This window comes from Meriones unguiculatus, chromosome 9 (genome assembly GCF_030254825.1).
Source record: "Meriones unguiculatus strain TT.TT164.6M chromosome 9, Bangor_MerUng_6.1, whole genome shotgun sequence".
Lineage (NCBI taxonomy): Eukaryota > Metazoa > Chordata > Mammalia > Rodentia > Muridae > Meriones > Meriones unguiculatus.
This window is the reverse complement of record NC_083357.1, coordinates 25,216,532-25,228,715: the sequence shown is the minus strand read 5'-3', so window position 1 is coordinate 25,228,715 and position 12,184 is coordinate 25,216,532. Positions and strand designations below refer to the sequence as shown.

The 12,184-nt window shown below is 40.3% G+C and overlaps 1 protein-coding gene across 3 annotated transcripts in view; it reads left to right on the top strand.

Moving 5' to 3' along the window:
- The window catches only part of Fhit (fragile histidine triad diadenosine triphosphatase), a 1,530,368-nt gene that overhangs the window by 1,133,187 nt on the left and 384,997 nt on the right, over positions 1–12,184 (top strand). The gene's annotated exons all lie outside the window — the stretch shown is intronic.

Here is a 12,184-nt window from a genome sequence, read left to right as displayed (position 1 = left end):
ACTTTGGTTCTCAGAATTGGCTCACCTTTTTCATTTTGAGCTGTTAAAATAGAGGGACACACACGCAAGATAAGTTCAACAGTGGAATCTCCTGAGAGAATAGAATGTATCGAAATAAAAACTAAGTGTGTGTGTGTAATAGGGGGGTCCCTTTGTCCCTTTCCTTCTGGAGTAGAAAGGCTTGCAGATGTGTGTAGGAAAAATAAAGAGCTGGGGTGAGAAACAGGAGAGCTTGGGGTTAAATATTGATAGGGATGACTCGGATGTGCAAGAAAAATGCAGGAAGTTTGTGCTGGAATTGGTCTTTGCCTTTCAGATAAGGTGATTATACCAGATTAGCCAGAATTCTCAACCCAGGAGGAACTGGATGCTCTTTGATGCTTCCATGTGCACTGGAGGTTGATAATCTAGAAAAAACATCTGCCCTGAAATAGCTGCAAGCAGTCTAGTCTCGAGCTTGGGCTTTTCCTCTGTGCACTGGGCCTTCTTGTAAGCAAATTGCCTTTTTTTTTGCCCCCAAGAAAGACTCATTTGTGATTTGCAGTCACCTACTCAGAAAAGGAAGAATATGCCCCCAAAATAATTTCTAAAGGGTTGCTTTACTGTTTGTGTAGTACATTGCTATATATAGTCACATTTTTAGCTCAGTGCTATTCTCTTAAATGCACATGGGAGGAGAAAGAAGGAAACAGTTGGAAAACAATAGAAAAGACATCCAGAACAAATAGAGAAAGGCTTGGTGAAACCTACAAACATTTTGGAAGTACTTCAAGACTGTCTCCAGAGCGTTTGGCATTCCACCTGTATCTTTAATTTGGTATGTATGGCACTGCTTTTCAAAGCCATCAGGAGCTGGACAAGTTTTGCCTCTAAGCTAATAAACTTACAAAATACAACATCCAGCCTGTTGTCTTTCAACACATTCTGGCTTTATCGCAGCCTTTTCCCTTCCTACTTTATAATTGCCCAGCCAAACTAATGAAGCCCATTTGGTGTTGTGTGCATTCAAAGGGCTCATCTGCATGAAAGCCACTGCCCCTTAATTATGTAAAACAGATATTAAAAAATAATTCCATGCCTTTAATCAGGATCAAGGCGCCAGGGCCGAATCCTGAAATTTAAGCTCCTTTAGAGCCTCCCTTTCATGCTCAGACTCATCTGCTAAACTTACAATACTTTGATGCTCCATGGTGCTTTGGAGCTGTCATCCTTCTATCTTCCTCTGCCTTACCTCCAAGTGATGGTAACAGGTCAGGTGGTGCTGGGCCACTACACCATTCAGTGGGCTCCAAGCGAGGAGTCATGTTGTAGGGAAATGGGATATGGCTTGAGCGTCCACCTCCCTTTCATAATTGTCTCATTTCATCTTGACAGGTGTGTGATGTGAGATATTGCCAGAGCCAGAATTTAGCCTTGGCATGCCATGTTCCATCAGGTTGTCTCTGGATAGGAGACAGTGAAGCAGGTCTGAGTGGTGATATATGGAACTTTATTTCTCTTGCAGATGTGCTGCCTAAATGGGGACAGTCTCCCCCTTCCCCGTACTACAAAAATAGGTGACTCTTAGGCTCTGGAATCAGAACTGTGAGTGTGGGAAGCAGTTCTCAGAGGGAAGCCCTGCCGTCACCCCAAGTTGTATTCAGTGGAAGATGACCCTGCTTTTGTTTTGTACCTTCACATTTAATGGGGTTTTAATTTATCATAAATGTTCAGACTGCTGATGGCAATGAAACTCCTTAGTGATCACTGTCCAAATGTACAAGCTATATCAGAGTGAGTGGTTGAGAATTTGAGATAGTGACAATGTTGTGAATAGGTAAACCCCCTTTGATTTGTGTGTTGGGTAAGTTGTTTCTGGGCTTTGTATATTTTGTTGTTTTCCCCATTAGCCTTCAGTGTTATTTTGTTTGGTGATTTATTGTTTAGATGGTGGCTGAGAACCCATATAATATAGTTCAGTTGAAAAAACAAACAAACAAACAAACCAGATAGACAACCAGAGATCCAATCTTATGTATGTGTACACTGTTTTTATAAATGAAAACAGCTCTCTCTGTCTCTGTCTTTCTCTCTCACACATACATAATAATTGAAGCTAGACACACGTTTTTCTCCTTCTAACATGACACATTAATGCTTTCAGCAAGCCATATAGAACACTAACCTTCCCAGGATGACCGTGCCCTAACCCTTAGGAACTAAGCATATGAAATGGAGACTTGAAATTGGAATTTCAACTGGAAAGTTGCAGGTGGAAATGAGAGAACTCAACTTAAAATAGACACATAGCTCTATAAACTCTCGCTGGAGTCTCCAAATAATCCTGAGGGGACTCAGAATGAAAGAGAGAGGTAAAAGTAGTCTGAATGTCACTTGTGAGGATAGATGGAGGAAAGGAACAGTGATGTGAGTGTTGCCAGAAGATTCTAGAAGCTGTGAATGGAGCCTGTAGAAAAGATTTTAGCTTGGCTGACAACTTAACTTCTGCCCTGGGAAACTCCAGAGATTTCCAGTCCACAGAACAGCAAGGTAATGAGTCAGTTTTATTTCAAGCCACCAAGTTTGTGGTAACTTGCTTTATTACTAGCTGCCCTAAGAAGCTTTCCTGATGCCTGCTCTTCCCATTTTCTTGCCCAGGCTCAGGATGTTTGTTTGGGAAACAGTTTTTCTTCTGTTTGCAATTGTTCTCTCTCTGTAACTTAGACTTTGGGACTTAACTGGTTCTTTCATCAGGCGTGTTCACTTTGAGCAGATACAAAATCTATTTTCTCCTTCTTGTTCACAAAGATTACATGAGAAAATTCACTATAATCAGCTATGAATACCTTCCAGATGGAAGTTTTGGGGGAGTGTCTAGGGTCCTTTTATTCATGATGGATGTCATTATCATCCGTATTATTTTACAGCCAGCTCAAACTTCCCTCCCTATCTTGTTAGACGTGCCTTAGGTTTGCCAGGGTTTTGTTTTATTTCCTGTTTCTTCTTTTTAGTGATTCCCTCCTGGCAGCTTCCTGTTGACTTTGCTCTTACTAAAATTATTCTTTTTCTAAACTATGAATTGGAAATAAAGAACCCATAGATTAAATAAATCTAGAAATGATGTATTGTTTTACACTGTTCTTAAGCCAAGTCTTAACAACCAATGTACTCTGATCCACAGAGCAGGCAAAGGGTTTTACTATCAACAAATGAAAGTTCGTTTCTGAGCTGACTGTGAAACTTAGCACAGGGCAATCGATTTGACTAGCATGTACATAACACTAGTCTTGATGTCCATTATTGTATGTTTTTCATGTAGAAACTTTGTGTGATGAACTCAGTGGCTTGCTTGCTCTATCTATCTATCTATCTATCTATCTATCTATCTATCTATTTTTACCTCCATAAGGTGTTATACAAACATGTTGTGTCTGTGGCCAGTCTATCTTTAGAACATGCCACTATATTTGGATTAAGAACCCCATCAAAATTTTCTTAGTCCATGGCCCCACCATCATGCCTATATGTGTGTAAAGCCATGCTTAATTGCTTATTAGTATTAAGAGGTTATTAATGCCAAAGAGGTTATTAGTATCAAGAAAAGCAAAAAGGAAGACAAGAAGTTGGGAGGGAGATGTGATGGGAGCAATAGATACAGTTAGAAGAAAGTGAGTGTGGAGGATATGAAGTAGATTAAAATTCAATGTATAAACATGAAATTTTCAACAGATAAATAGAAACTGTTTTTTTTAAGAGAAAAAAATTCACTGGCATCTTTTTAGGTATGCAGACAGTGGGTACTATGCAACCAAATCTAAGTGTCACCACGGAGAAAAAATTGTATCACTGTAAATTGATTGCATTGCATTTAATGAAGCAACAATATTATGCAAACATGTGTCTTATTTTTGTATTCATTCATTTAATAGGTGTCTCTTGAGTCTATATTCTACTTTCAAAGTATAGCTTCTGAGAAAGATTGTTATTTCATGAGAAGTGATGTTATCCTAGAGATTGCCGTTATACCTTTGCCATTCTCTTATATAAACCCAGTGATTTGTGGTAACAGGTACCAAATGGCAAACAATTCATTTGGCTGGCAGGCTAGAGCTGCTATCATTATATGGATGGTGAATATAGACACCAGCCCTTCTTCCACACAAAGAAGCCTCAAAGAGTAATGTGTTGTTCCATATCATCTAGAACACCCCTGACTCCATCCTTTCTCCAGCTCTGATAACCAGGACCAACTAGTGACACTCATCCACTAACCTTCATTGAATGAGAATTGAACAATAACTCCCAAACTCTAGAATAAGGTCAGGGGCACTTCAGTGATAAATTGGCATCCGAGAAAGGGATCTCTCTGTTCCTCTTCACCTGTTCTCCCTGCCCATTTCCTTTCTCCTCTTTTATCCCAATCCAATAACTACCTGGCATTAAAACACAGGCCTCAAGCAAGTTAACAACCAATGTACTCTGATCCACAGAACAGGCAAAAGGTTTTACTATCAACAAATGAAAGTTCGTTTCTGAGCTGACTGTGAAACTTAGCACAGGGCAATCGATTTGACTAGCATGTACATAACACTAGTCTTGATGTCCATTATTGTATGTACAAAGAAGGGGGAAGAAAAAGAAGGAGGGATAAACGGAAAGGGGTAGAGGGAAAAGGAGAGGATGAGAGAGACAGACTACTTCCTCCCATTGATCTATCCACATATTTCTTCCTAGACAAGAGAAGGGGGAATCTATCATTGCCTGGATGAGTGCCATAGGCCTCAAGAAGTTCATGTATTGGAGACTTGACAGTGTTGAAAACTGATGTCTAATGAGTAATTACATATTGTAGTCCTTGCCCTTATTAATGCATTAAGACCACTAGGAGAGTAGGTTCCTTAAAAAAGTATATTTGGTCTCTCTATGTGATGTCTACCACTATTCTTGGAAGACAAAGGAAGTCCCTTGACCTTGGATTTCTCAGTCTGAAGAATGCTGAGATACTGTTTCAGTTCGCCGTCACTACCCATTTAGTGATATAGTCATGTGAGTGTAACGACCCATGTTATCAATGACATACATTCAGCAATGATCATATAAGATGATATTTTGTAGTAAAATATTAGATTAGCTAAGTATGTTCTATGATGCCCTTCAAACAGAGAAATCACCTAACAAATACATACCTCGGATTGTATGTCCTAAGTAACTGACAGCTATATCAGGTTTAATAGCAGAAACTGGATGAAGAAAACAGATTTATGGAGTTCAAAAAAAATGAGCATGTGCTTAACAGAATTCTCATCTGCCTGATCATTTCTGATTCTTGCTGTTTACAAGCAGCAGTGTAGTTCAGTGTATTATTTACTAAGGTTTGTTTATGAAGCTGATGGCTATAGAGTAGTGTCTATTCCAGGAGAAGAGCTGTCTACCTCTGCATCATTGAGCTGGAGCTGAGGGACTAATGCTAATGACTTCCAGTCTGTCAGTCTGGATGCTGTGGTTAATTGGTCACTATGGATGAGGAGATAATAATTCGAAATCATATGTAAGTGTGTTCTACCCATTCCATCATGTTGTCTTCATTGATTTTCTTCTGGTTTACCTTGCTCATGTCTCATTGTCCCTCAAGGTCAGATAGATGAACTTTCAACAGGTCTTCAGGCCACTATCTTCTGCAAAACACCAATGCTTTCTGCTCAGATCTGTATTTCACCCAAAGTCTTTGTGGCCTGATGGGTAGCAGGTCTGCTCTGAGCCAGGCATTGGAGGAGCCCATCAAAGACAAGTTTCACATCCTGTCAGTTATCAACTATCCAAGCCCCCGGCATGTCACTCTGTGAATAGACAGGGAAGACAGAGTTATCACTTTGCTTCATTGGTCATTCTAAGAAGCTTCTGTCCTTTCAATTACTCATGAGTGTCAGAAGAAGAAAGAGAACCCTGGAGAGGTAGAATGTCTTGGCACTTCAAAGGTGGTTGCTTTTTCTTCCCATCAATCATGTAAAGAAAATTCTTCCAGCTTACTTGATAATCCTATTTTTTCTTTGAAGAAAAGTAACTGTCTAGATACCAAATGGGCCGTTGAATTAGCACTGTCATTACTGACTTCTGAACTCATTAGGGCTTAGTTAGTATTCCCAAGCTGTTGAGAAGTCTGAAAAGTAATTTCTCCATGGAGAGACATAAAGAGGAGATGGTGGGTTTGTAGAAAACAAGTTGCAGACTGGTACTTTAGATCTCTAGGCTAACAGGCCATGCATGTTCTCTTCAGGTCCTTAGAGAAAGCTTAGCTTTCTTTCAAAAAATTGACGACACAATGCCATGCATAGTGTGTGTGTGTGTGTGTGTGCGTGCGTGTTTGCTATGTATGGTTTGAGTTTGTATTGTATATGTGGTGTATGTGTGTCTTTGTGTGTGATGTATGTAGTATGAATGTGTGTGTCTTTGGGTATATAGTGTGAGTGTGTGTGTGGTGTATGTATTGTGTTTGGTGTGAGTGAGTGTGTGGTGTGAGTATATGTGTGTGTGTGGTACATGGTGTGAGTGTGTATCTTTGAGTGTGTGGTATGTGGTATGAGTGTATGTGTCTTTGTGTGTTTGGTGTGTGTGTGTGGTACTAGTATGTGAGGTATGAATGTCTGTGTGTGAATGTGTGTGTGTGACATGAATGTGTGTTTGCAGTATGAGTATGTATGTTGCGCATGTGTGTGTGTGTGTGTGTGTGTGTGTGTGTGTGTGTTCACATACAGGAAGAAAATGGCCACACCCCCTTCTTTTGGACACTTGACATCTTAGCTCTAGATTAAGAAGATGTATCTTTTTGTTCCAGCTAAGAATGAAGGCTAGAGGGATTGGTCAGTCATTAAAGCCTTTGCTGAGAAAATATGAGGACCTGAGTTTTATCCCCAGAACCAACATAAAACACTCTGGTGACACATTTGTAATGCCAACTCTGGGAGGGCAAAGATGGGCAGATCCCTAGGCCTCACTAGATAGCCAGCCGATTCTAATGTGTGAACACCAGGCCAATGACAGACTGTCACAAGAAACACAGTTGACATCCTAACATTGACATCTGGTCTCCATAAACACCCAAGCACGCCCTCACATACACTTACATCCACATATACATGTAGCACATACACACAAATACATACACACATACATATATACATACATAGGTAAGTTGACTTCATATGTATCAGGTATTTGGGATGAAACATAGGACACACCAAGGCTTGTGCTTGTGTTGGCTCCTTTTGAATAGTTATTTTTATGTTTCCCGTTATTATAGCTCATGTCTTCCTGGTCTTGTCACCTCTACATGGGTGTTGTAGTTTGAATTTTTGTGTCATCTTTTCCAGAAATTCATATTGAACCTTAATCTCCAATGCAAACACAATCCATTTTGAGGGGTGAGTCTATCATAGTAGATTTACCTTCATGAATAGGCGTGTGTGTGTGTGTGTGTGTGTGTGTGTGTGTGTGTGTGTAAGATACAATGATCATGGAGGAAAGATGCCCATCCTTTGCCTTCCTGCTTTTGGCCAGGTGAAGGCACAGCATCCATCGCCTTAGGACAGTGGTTCTCAGCTTGCGGGTAATGACTCCCTTGGGGATTGCAGACCGGATATCCTACATGTAAGATGTTTACACTACAGTTCACTCCAGTAGCAAAGTTACAGTTAAAAAGTAGCAACAGAAATAGTGGCATAGTTGGGCGTCACCACAACAAAACGAACTGTTCTAAAAGGTCTGCGGTGATGAAAAGGTTGAGAAGCACTGCCTTGGGAAGACGCAGCCTCAAGGCACAGCTCCGGGGCAAACACTGAGCGCCAGCACCTTTGCTTCTGGCTTTTCTGTTTCTAGATCTGCAAGAAACAACCTCTGTCCTTTGTAATACTTTGTCCTCTGTCTTGTCCTCTGTCCTCTGTCTTGTAATACTCAAGTATTGTGCTGTCACATCACCCAGGAGCCACAGGACTTAATGAACTTTTACTCATTGTATAATGTAGTGAGACTAATTTGGTTGTTGAGAGGTTACTTTTGATACCTGGATTTCTGTCTCAGAAGGCCATCTGGAAAAGAACTATTTATCTCATACAATTATAGAACGATACCTTCTGATTACCAGGCAAGGGGTATAGAAGGGCCTTCCTGAGAACTGACTCTGCAAAACTCAATGAAACGTGGACAGAAAGAAATACCATGGCTGTCTCTGTTTCTCTGCGTGCCTGTACCAGTGATCTCTCTGTGAGGACCTTGCCTGCCTCAGACCAGATCATATAAGAAGTTAGTGGAAACCCACATCTCTTGAATTAATGTAAACCCCAGGTTGCTTTCTTTTTCCACATTCTACTTATCAGAGGAAGGGATTGTGACCCTATGGAGATCAGGTGCATAAGCACAATGTCTTAATATACAAACTTGGCTACAGCGGTTCACCCCCTTGGCAGGGACAAGCTAATTCCAAACAGACTTGTGGGCAGAGATCTCAGAAGGTGCTACTAACACAGAAAAATAAGGCATGGCCCTTGTCCTTCACTTCTCATTAGGGACGGTGCTAACAGGAGAAAGCTGAAAAAAATAGAAGGCCACAACATCCAGCCCTCCCTCTGTTCTGAGAGTGTGAAAACAGAGAGCTCACTGGGAAAGACTTTGGAAGGCCCTGCATCATTGCATTGCTATTTCAGTCTCTTCAGGAACACTCTTGTCATTGCACGTTCACAGTGATTTCAAGGAAATTGTACAAGCTTGACGCCCAAGCCCTAGCACACCTTAGTCTGATTTCCTCAGCTATCTACAGGCTTCTCCTATGTCCCATAGCTCTACTCACTGCCGCAGATTTTATACTTCAGCATTAATAGGATTAATGAGTTGAACACTTTATGATTGCTTTCCTAAAAGGAATAAAAGATTCCATGCCTTCTAATGTATCACTTGTTCCCATTGCAGTTTTAGCTGTACTTGTACATGCAGTTCTGTGGTGTCTATTTCCCCAATGGAATGTGAACGCCAAGAATTTCTTACACCTAGTCTACTGTTTAGGGCTTAGTGAGTATTTTCTGTAGTATGGAATGCATAAATGGTTGGTTGGTGATGGAAGGAACCTCTGAGGGTTTAGATGAGAGCCAGAGGAAAGTCATTAACAGGTCTTCCAGTATTCACAAGAGTTGGGATGTGTGTATATGTGTGTGTGTGTGTGTGTGTGTGTGTGTGTTTAAGATTTATTTATTTATCTTATGTATATGAGAGCTTTGTCTCCATGTACCCCCACATGCCAGAAGAGGGCATCAGATCCCAGAAAAGATGGTTGTGAGCCACCATGTGGTTGCTGGGAATTCAACTCAGGACCTCTGGAAGAGCAGACAGTGCTCTTAACCACTGAGCCATCTCTCCAGCCACCTGTGATGTGTTTTGCTTTGTTTTTTTAATTTTGTTAATTTTAAATTGGTTTAACAAATTTAATTAACAAAATTTTAATTTTGTTAATTAAAAAAGGTATATTTGCTCATATTAATAAAATTTGAAGACTGTAAAAAATGGGAGAAAGCATTGTTAATGTTCTTTTTCCACTCAGGATTCTGATGGCTGAAGTTAGTCCCAGAGTGTTTTAGATATGGATTAACTATCTTTTATCTGAAATGTTTGGGGCCAGACTACTTCAGATTCAGTTTTCTCATTTTTAGAAAATGTGCATGTTTTGTTGGTTATGCATTTAGAATCCAAAAATCTATCATGTAAAATGGCTCCAAGTCTTAAATGTGTTGCGTGACATATCATAGCACTCAGCTTCAGGTGCTGGGACATTTTGGGTCTCAGACTTTCTCACTGAAATTGCTCCATCCTAGAGGAGGACCTATCAGTAGACTTGTGTGTGTGAAGAAGGGGGAAGGAGGGTGGGACCGGGAGGGGATGAGGGAGGGGCTTATGGGGGGATACAAAGTGAATAAAGTGTAATTAATAAAATAAAATTAAGTTAAGTGCATAATATATATATGCATATAATAAGATAAGGATGGAACATTTTCTTTTTGTTATACTTAGGGAGAAGTCTATATTTTTGGTTTGTGGGTAAGACATGGTCATATTGCTATAAATTGTGATTATTATTATTGTAAGAAATAGTGGCATCCCTATTGTGAGTAGGTCAGTGTGCCAGATATAACAGGGATGCTACCAAATGGTTTTTTAAAGCCACAAGACAGTTGGTAACTCACCGTATAGCAATGACTGGCCTCGATAATGTTAAAAATTATTTGGATATTTTCTAAGGATGTTTTGGATTAATACTGGCCAAATCTGCCTACTACCTGTTTTTGTAAATAAAGTTTTACTGAAACACAGCCACACTCATCTGAGAATGCATTGGCTCTGAGAATTTTGGTGGTATAGTGGCAGAGATAAATTGTTGATATAGAAACCATATGTCTTGCAAAATGTAAAATATATACTCCAAGTCATCATATTTTTTATGGTCTTATGCATGGACTATGAGGAACTCATCCATTTCTGCCTTATAGGGCCAATAGCATATAAAATTAAAGATAATTTGGTGGGCTCAGCCAGTTTGTGGAGACACTGGAAGCAGACAGTGTTTGTTGATGTTGTAGTTGCCTCTTTCTCTTGGAAAGTTTTTGGCATGTGATTCAGGTACCTGGAAAAGAGGCAGGGAAGATCCTTGGCATGTGTGGTTGTTATCACTGTGCTTTTTAAAATTAGGATCTTGTTTATATTTCTCAAAAAAAACATACACACATGTATCGACATACCCTCCGCATCTGTTTGTTGAAATGGAGTGTTCCTGCTATATCACTGCTCGGTCAGTAAACCACAGCATAATTAAACCATGGCCTATACTTTTTAGGATCAGTAAATAGCACAGTATGCGGAATGCACTGCCTTGGGTTTCTTGCTTAGAATTCATCCTCAGTGAACATTGAGTGATGGCCTGCTTAGCCTCTCCATGAAAATACAAATGATTAGCCAGTAGGACATTATTACCAATGACCAGCAATTTGCAGAATTGGGGTTTACTTGACTTCATCAACCTGGATTCCGTGGTGTGATGAGAGGGAGTGTGAGGCTGAGTAGCAGATGAAGAAGGTTCCACCCCTGCTTGGTGATACAAAGCCTTACTGACAGCTATGTACTTTGGGATCTTGGCCAGATCACTCAAAAGAGAGATCATCAATTTACTAAATAGACTGTATCGTGAGTTTTAATGTGGAGAAACGTTCTTCAGATTTTTAAAAAATGCACACCCAGATCCTCAGGTCTGACACCCAGTCTCTTTAGACCTGGATAATAGCCCAGAAATATGTATTCTATATAAATCCCTCAGATGATCCAGTGGAAGCTTCTCAGACCAAAGCTGCAAACACATTTAACTCACCTCGTTTTCTACTTTTCCCCCTGGCTTTGTCTTCTAACATGTGATGAACGTTGACAGGCACATGTGCATACTTCTGACCCTACAAGATTATGAACAGATAGGCAAGAATGGTAGCATAGTCAGGAAACAGACGAGAACCCTTGTTTCCATGTTCCTTTTTTTACCCCTCACCCCTGGTATGGTTCCAAGCCTTCTCTTTTCTTCTCTGTCCTGTCATGTACACAGATACTTGCATCTACGAAAACCTCTGAAGTTAATTTTCAGTGCAGCTCTGCCAGCACAGTTTATGCTAGGCTGTAAACTGCACCCCTGGTGAACAGTGCTGTGGTCTTTCTTGTTGGGTGTTATTTCTGTCTCTCTTACCTCTCTCTTTTTAACACTTGAACGGGTTTTTAATCCCCATGCATGTCACCTTTATCAGGAATGTTCTAAATTCCAGTGAGCTCAAGCTGACTGACTGGGTCCATGTGACTTCCAGCCAGTCCTTTCTTTTTGAGTTAGTTCAGGGGCTCCTCAATAAATAGTGGCTCAATAAATATTTGGTGAATGAAGAAGGGACAATGAAGAATGTGTAGAGCAGAGAGCTCTGGGAGATTTTATTAGTGATTAAGGAGACCTGTGTGAGAGGGCTCTCAGATGCACCTTAAACTTAACTGAATTAAGTCTTTACTGCAAGTTTTAACTTGTATCTTGCAGCCCTTCCCCTTTCTAGAAAATGTCCCCCCATCCCGAAACTCAACTTTAAAACTCAAAAAGTATGAGCATTATCAAACAAGGAAGTAGATATTTGGCTTTCAATTTCCTAAA